Genomic DNA, 8,473 nt, shown 5'->3' with positions numbered 1-8,473 from the left:
CCTGGTCAATTGAAGTAATGATCCAGTTGATATATGAGGAGAGAAAATAACAATAAGCAGACGTCCTTGCCAAACCCAATATATAATGAGGTGAGAATGAATTATGAAGCAAACGAATTTTTTAAAGGGGGCAAGTCATGAACATTTGTGTTGGGGTCGCTTCTCTTAAAGGCTGCTTTAAAATAACCAAAATATGCATCAAATAAAAGATGAAGAGAAAAGCATAATGATCCAAAGTTGTTTGGGAAGAAAGAAAAGCACCCGATAAGAATCCAAGGTAAACTTCGACAACCAAATTTCTTTGTCAAAAGAAACGTTAGGTTCATATCGAGGGAAGGAATAAGGGATGAAATAGTTAGAGAAATAGGAAGGCATACAAGCAGTAATTGGATTATATTATTCTATATGACAGATTCCCCTTCTAAGTATCCTGTTATAAACTTTTGAAATTAATGTGAATTAATAATTTAAAAAGAGAAAATTATGTGCCCTAGTCTTGAAATCTTTTCTTGTTTCTGCCATGGAAAGATTTGACCATGTACATAATGAAATAGGTTATGAATCATTCTTCAAAAGAAATTTATAAAAAATAGTTTCCTATTTAAAAAAAAAATACTTCAAATGCCCTGTTTTTTGATGGAGCTTTAGCATCATGCTTCAGTCAGCAGTTCTCCGCTGAGTTAATCAGATTGTTAGTTCCTTGATTGATTTTCCAATGAATGAGCCACGTCAGATGATTAAACTTGAGAAATTTGGAATTAGGATTTCTGAGGTCTTAAATATGACTAATTCACAAAATTCAAAAAAATAAAACGTACAAGATGACGATGAAAATCATTTGGTAAAGATATTGATGCAGTGTGATATATATATATGTATTTATATTTTTTAGCCAAATAGTGAAATAAACACTTAGAGTCTCCAAAAGTGTGACAATCATTTCATTGGTTGAAGATCTTCAAAGTAGTCCTTGTCAAATAGAAAAGCAGGTTGATTTGGCTAACATCATAACTACAGATGATAGATGACATGCTTGCCCTGTCTCAGGATGCCGCTGCCAGTTCAAATTGTGTTCAATTCTTTCCACAATCTCCATTCCTGAAGCGTATCAAAACCATTTTGTCATTTATCAATTTGAAACTTGATTAGTTAAATGATAATACATTTCATAACACTTACATGCCCAACAAGGTTTAACACTCTCGAATGGTTGATAAAACCCTCTATTCTTCTTCCCACATATTATCTCCAGCAACAATATGCACCAAACCCAAAGACACTGCCCATCAAGAACTGGGTTAAGTTAAGCCTTTGTTTTGGTCTGATCGCTTGGGTACGCAATCGATCAAGAAGTGGAATTTTTACCAGTGTTTCTTCTCTGTTCTTTTCTTATTTTACGTTGTTGGCCTGAAAGGAGTTTTATCAGAATTATGGTTAACATCATCAATGATTTCTTTTTGAGATTTTTGGTTTGGTTGACGTGTAAAATACAAATACCAGGTGAGTTGATCATGCGTCCTTTCTTTAAGATGATGTGATTGAATGACTCTTGATCAACGAACTGTACACAAAGTGCCGCAGCAAACAAATTATTGCCATTGCTATTTCTTAGTTGTATCAAGCTTATTCCTGTAATCATTCTCTTCATTGGACAAACATAACTTCACTGACTTACTTGTATTAAATAATTTCCAATTCATCAACCACTTCTGACCAGTAGGCATTTCCTTTAAAAGCACAAATCCAAAGGGTCAACTGGGAATGCAATCTCTGATTATTAAAACATAACACAAAGCATACTCTCATGAACAGCATATAAAGAGAGTTTGTAGCATAAGAGATATGAGGATTCAACTCCCTAACGAAGCTCTAAAATTGATGTGGTAGTTTCATTCATCAAGAATGATCCAGGCTTGCTAGATGAAGAATCTGCTTCAGGCGGACAGTTGAGAAACAAAGAACCCATGTTCTTTGGGCTGAAACACAGATGACATAGTTGGTCGGTCCTCAGTATACTGTTGCACAACCAATGTGGATGCATCGTCTCACTTCTGATAGATTGCAGGACACTCCTAATGAAATTATCAGCAAGTTCAACAGGCCTGCCTTCCTCCCATAATCTCCATGCCTGCAGCAAATTAAAAACCTTTTTATCATCTCTTAGCTCAAGATTAGTAACAGAAGTAAAGGAAACAATAATATCTATTGAAACTTATACTTTGCAATACCAAGTCTAATATTATTATTGTTTAATATATATATATATATATATATATATATACACCTAAAATTATACATTTTCTCATCCACCAAAGTTAAATTATAGTAATTTCTTTCAGTTTTTAAAAGTATTAATGTTTGCTTTTGCATCTTAATAAAGGTTTTAAGTGTGAATTTATAGCTTTGAGGAAAAGAAAATTAAGAAGCAGGAATAAAAATAATAATGTGAAACATAAAGATAAGAGAATGAAACAAAATAATTAGTCCAAAGATCAAATAATGCCCCAATTCAAGATTCTAATTAAGAAAATGACCAAATATGAAAGAACCAAAAAAAAAAAAAGAAGAAGAAAGGAGTAAACACTATATACCGAGTGTAGTGGCTTGATATTGCATCAGTCCCTCAAAATTTATTGGTTAAAATCAGGAAAACAAAGCAGAGATGAAACAAAGCCAAGGAAGAAAGCCACCAGCAAAATCTCCTATCCAAGAAGACAGATTGAATGGTGTTAGTTGATGTAGAGAATATTTACACTGGACTCATTTAATCCTTGGAAGCTGCGCGCCAGCAATTTCCTGTGTCCAGCTACAGAAACAACAACATTAAATCAGAAACAGATAAATGACTTAAAACAAAAACAGAATGTGGGTGAGAAGAAACTGAGAATGTTTGCAGTTTTAAGAAGAAGCGAAGGACTTTACCACTGAGAGCCTTGGAGGCACATTTAATGGAACAGCTCTTCTCCATCTCATTCTCAATAATATGTAACAAAGGGAGAAAAGACATCCTCAGCATCAGGCTGATCCCATTCCACTGATTCCCACCATTCTCTTGTATCTACAATGATAGCTTTCAGAAAAGGAGGAGGAGATGGTTGCCCATTTTCAAGAAGGGGAAGAGACAAAGGGATCCTCTTCAGTTCTGGACATTTGTATATAAAAAGTTGTCGGAGAGAAACTGAAGAAATCATAATTCCACCAGTGCAAATGCTTTTCAATTTTGGTAACTCGTCCAACCGCAATGATTTTAATTTGGGAAGAATAAATGTTGTTCCTTCTCCATTGTGATTTTCTTCTGATGCAATTATTTCCTCCATTTCTTCACAAAGGACAATATCAATTGTCTCTAAGTTTTGGAGGCCCTGCAATAGCTCAACTGGAAACAACTTTTTAATCCTCGAACAACAACACAGTTGTAATAGTTTAAGAGAAGAGAAGGTGGCAGGTGGTGCTGGAGCATGAGAGGTAGATTCAAATTCAGCCGCCACTCCTACCCTCACAAGTTCACGCAAGTTGCACAGTTGCTCAAGGAATAGATACTCAATGTTCTGAAGTGCGTTGCAAGCTGATAATGACAAGTCAACCACACACTCTATCCCTTCACACTCCTTAACAGAACACGTCAAGACAGTTGCCGTACGAAACAAAGGAATACTGCTTAAACATTTGAAATCATCACACTTACGAATACATATATTATCAAGGTCAAATGTGTCCACTATATCATCACACCTCTCCATCTCGCAATTCTCGCATATTACCCTTCTCAGAATATGTTTGAAATCGGGGCAAAACCTAACAGGTTTCACCGAAAAAGATCCCACTTTAAAATAGAAATCTGTAGGCCATTTACCTTGTATAGACTCTGCATATTTCTTAAACTCTTGCATGTCACAAAATGAACATGAAACATACTCAAGCTTCCTCAATTTGCCTATTTCTTCTCCCATTACTTGCAGCCCTTCTAGTATTAGGCATTGGATATGGGAAATCACCGGTAATATTCCTACCGGTAGCTGCTTTAGATTCACTGACCATAGATAAAGATATCTGAGGTTTTTTAACATTTCCATACCATGAGGAATCTCTTTAATTCTTGTATCATAGAGGTCCAACTTTCTCAATGTTCTGAGCTCTGCTAATGAAGGCAGATATTTCAACATGTTACAATAAGCAAGTTTCAATGCTTTGAGATTTTTCAAGATAGAGATGGAATTGGGTAGATCCACAATTTTATTACCGGAAAGATCTAGAACATTTAGCCCAGGCATGTGCTTAAACAAAGATTCCGGAATCGTTCTTAAGCAGCAGTTTCGCAATATCAAGGTTGATAAATGAGGGCATTCAAATGATATGTGAGGAGGAACTTCTAACTTTGGATTATGCATCAAGGAAACCTTCTCAATACTCACTTTCCATTTTTGCTCACTTGGTGGCTCCTTCAATTGCATACCAGCTTTTACCATGAACCGATGACCTTTGATATACAATGCCATGTCTCTCAAAACATCATGCATCTTAACTGCATCCCCATAAAAAGTTGCAGTCCTCTCTAACAAGCAATTATTTTCAAGCTTATTTAAAATGCTATGGCCTCTGTCATGCATTGCTTGTCTGGTCTCTACGACGTCAAGGAGTCCCTCATCTATCCAATCTTCAATCAAGTCCACTTTTCGTATTTCAAAATCTTCCGGATACAAGGAGCAATATAAGAAACAATTTTGAACTTTTGGATCTATCAAATGATCATAACTGAACTTCAAATGCTCAAATATTTCAATATCTGATCCTTTCACACTTTTCACACGCTCCTCTAATTCTGTTAGTGCATTCCTCCACTCACAAATATCATCTACCCCTTTCATGCTCCCGGCTATTGTCAAAATGCTAAGTGGTAAACCGCCACATTGCTCAAGAATTTTGTTGACAATGTCTTTTAAATTTTGATCTTGTACAACACTATGTCCCACATGATCTAAGAATAAGTTCATGGACTCCTTTTTGAAAGCGGTTGAACTTTGACCACCTTACAACTCATAGATTTACAGACCTCAATCGATCTGCTAGTAAGTACAACTTTCCTCCCCACCCCTAATGTTTCTTCAGGGATTCCCACATCCAACAGAGAAAACCGTTTCCACACATCGTCTAAGATCAACACATATCTCTTTCCCTCCAAAATATTTTTTAGTGTTGCTACTCGTTGCAATTCACCTTTTGGAAGAGAGTGTTTCAGAGAATCTGCAATATCTTCTTGCAATTTGAAAATATTGAATTCTTTTGATACGGTGACCCATATCACATTATCAAACCCATTATCTTTCAATAATTGATTATTGATATGCTTCATGATGGTAGTTTTCCCTATACCACCCATTCCACATACTCCAATCAGTCCAACCGCATCACTCATCAAATACTCCCAAATTTGCTCTTTTACATCGATTTCACCTTCTAGATTTGGTGTTGGTAACGTCACCCCGGGGATTGGAAGCCCATCAACTGCCACACCATCAGGGAAACTACCCTGTTGGTAAATGTCCTTTACTTCTTCAATCTTTTGAGAAATAAATTTTCCTAGACGGCCACGTAAAAAGTATGAAACATCATGGAACTTCTTTTCAATCTCTTCCACTTTAGTATTAACCCTTTGTACATCTTCAAACCAGTTCTCCACTTCTTTCTTCACCACTTTTCTGCAACGAAGCTCTGCTTCCTTTCTTAGTTCGAGGTCTTGCTTTCGAGTGTTTAGATCATTCATTTTTCCGCGAAGATCATTCATATGTTCTTCAAGTTTCCGGTGATGATCTATGTATGTACAGGTTGGACCACCAAAGCACTTCATCACTTCAAAAATTGGCCCTATAAGCTCCATATAAGCTATTCCTGTAGTTTAATAAGCCAACATAAATTACGTCTCCATATGACATACGCTAGTCCCTCCCTCTACTAAAATTCTATATTTTTCATATAATTTATATATCTAGAATATGTTAGAACAAAATGTTAGTAAATAAAAAAATTTCACCAATTCTTCTGAAGAAAAGACACAATGTTTTTGAAAACATTATTAGAAACAAGAAGCTTTTGTTTCCACCATCCATTCATCCTTGAGTATAATATTTACATTTCTAAAACTATTTATATATAGATGAATATATATACTATTTTTATATAGTATTCATTTTCCCCATTTAAGAACCATCGTGAATTCTTGAATATATCATATTTATATATGTTTCTTATTTTGAGAATTATGACGTTAATAATCCCTCTGGCTCCTTGTTAAGTAGAAACTTTTTGTGGGAAATAGCTGACATAAAAGAGGGAAAATGATCTACTTAAAAAACAATTAATGATGGAAAATAAGTGGTGTTATAAAGGTGAAAATCTTATTTGTTAAAGTCTTGGAATTATTTAAATTTTTTACCCACTGTGATTATTTTCAGCCTAATTAAGAGAATAGAAGCATGATAAAGAAAGAACCAAAATAATTTTGTGGAACTTGTTGAAAAATGATGAATTTATGTTCCAAGGTTATAAAAATCTACAAAGCATCAATCCAAAAGTCTAAAATCCATAATATAAAGGAGTAGACAGTTCAATCACTTGGATAAATTTGCGGAAGAAGGGAAGATTAACATCTCCTTATAAAATTTCTGAAGAACAGGGCAAAATCAGATGGTTCTCCTTGCAAAGTCCTTTTATGAGAAGAGAATGAATTATTAAAAGTAGGCAAGTGAATGCAATTTGTCCTCTGCAGGAAACTATAAAGTAAGATGAAATGCCCAACTTGTTTATTAATATTTCTTTCTTTGTCTCAATGCAATGAGGGTTTTGTATATTTTAAAGGGGTGGAGGCAGCTTAGGCTAATTATGGGATTTAAGCAAAGAATCACAAATTTATAAGGTACATGATACTTCATTCATATGAGAACCTTTGCATAATTTCGTGTGAGATTTATATATTTTAATGGGGAGAAGAAAATTTAGACTAATTATGGGATTTATGCAAAGAATTACAAATGCCGCTAAAGAAAAACTAAAATGAAGTGGAAGCTGTGAAAATCTCAAAATGTGACAATTAGACACTTTACTGAATTATTTATAAATAATTGAGTCTATATTAGAATATATCCTTATGTTAAGGGTTTATTAGAAAATAAATTAAGACTAGTACAAATAGTCCATTTAAACTTAGCAGCCCTTTTTTTTTCCTTTCATAGAGAAAACAAAAGCAAAGAGGGGAATTTGACAAATATCTCCTTATTTAAGATTTTCATAGAGAATGGAATGACATTCAAAATACCTGATTTCCTCTTCAATTTATTTGGAAAGATGAAGCCCAAAGTCAATGAAAATGATCCACGAACCTCCTTGACTCTTTGTTAAGCACAGACTTCTTAGGCAGAAGAAACAAACTGACATAGATTTAACAAAGAAAGTTGCTAATGTCAATAAAAGCGAAAATTTTATGTGCTAAACTATTAAGAATTATTCATTTTCAGATTTCACTTAATATAATTATCGTCCACCTAATTGAGGGACTAGAAGCATAATTACCTGGTGACGTGAAGCAGATGAGTTGGTACTTCTCCTATCCTTAGAGGTCTTGATTAATTTTGTGATAGCTGGTAACTAAGATCTCCTTACAAAAGTTTATCAAGAAAACAACAACAAGCACGTCTTCCAAATTATCCTCTGTAAGGAAGAAAATGAATAATGAATTATTGAAAAGTGGGCAAGATGAATGTTTTACCTGGAAACTAAAATAAATGCCCAACTTGTGTATTAATATTTAATGTGGAAGTTATGGTAAGATGAATTTAAGATTCTGATTAATTAATGTTACCAAAGATAAACATAAATTATAAGTATAGACAACTTACTTGGTTCAGTGAGACAATGAGATGATACTCTTATCCTCAGAAAGCCTTTAATAAATTTGAGAAACAATCAAGAAAAATAGCAACAACAATCAGATGATCTCCCTGCAAAAAAGAAAATCCTAATATGATTTGTGAGAAGAGAATTAATGAATTATGAAGCAAAAAATAATTAAAGTCGATGCAAGTCAATAAGTCAATGCAAGTCATGACATTGGTTTCGAGGTCATTTCCCTTAAAGCTGCTTTAAACTAAAGAAAATATAAATAAAATAAAAGATGATAAAGTGAGAGTGAACACTTGCTCATTTTTCTTAATGAAACAATAACCTAAGCTTTTTTTAATTGTTTGGGCAGCCGAGAAGAATCTAAGGTAAACTTGTACGACTAAATTAGTTAGTAAAAGAGAAGTTAAGGAAAGGGGAAGCAATTAAAAATTCATCCATTGTGTTAGTGGCGACATAAAATATGACAAAAGTTAGAGAAATAGGGAGTCATGATTAGTGACTTGTGGGGCACTAATTGGACTTTCATGTCTCATAGAATCACTTTCCTATTTCTCCATCATTTACCTCATTTCCTATCCTT

At 34.2% G+C, this 8,473-nt stretch overlaps 1 pseudogene across 1 annotated transcript; it reads right to left on the bottom strand.

Annotated features, from left to right (window-relative positions):
- Positions 1 to 1,767: 1,767 nt before the first annotated feature.
- Positions 1,768 to 8,012, bottom strand: LOC110418930 (putative disease resistance protein At4g10780; annotated as a pseudogene). The gene is made up of 6 exons (XR_016351375.1): positions 7,890 to 8,012; positions 7,564 to 7,701; positions 7,310 to 7,421; positions 2,923 to 5,886; positions 2,592 to 2,806; positions 1,768 to 2,128 (listed from the first exon to the last, which is right to left on the bottom strand). The product of XR_016351375.1 is annotated as a putative disease resistance protein At4g10780 (transcript).
- Positions 8,013 to 8,473: the final 461 nt, after the last annotated feature.

The sequence above is a fragment of the Theobroma umbraticum genome, unplaced genomic scaffold (genome assembly GCF_002168275.2).
Source record: "Theobroma umbraticum cultivar Fairchild unplaced genomic scaffold, ASM216827v3 scaffold_67.0, whole genome shotgun sequence".
NCBI lineage: Eukaryota > Viridiplantae > Streptophyta > Magnoliopsida > Malvales > Malvaceae > Theobroma > Theobroma umbraticum.
Note: the sequence above shows the minus strand (reverse complement) of the source record. Positions and strands in the feature narration are given on the sequence as shown.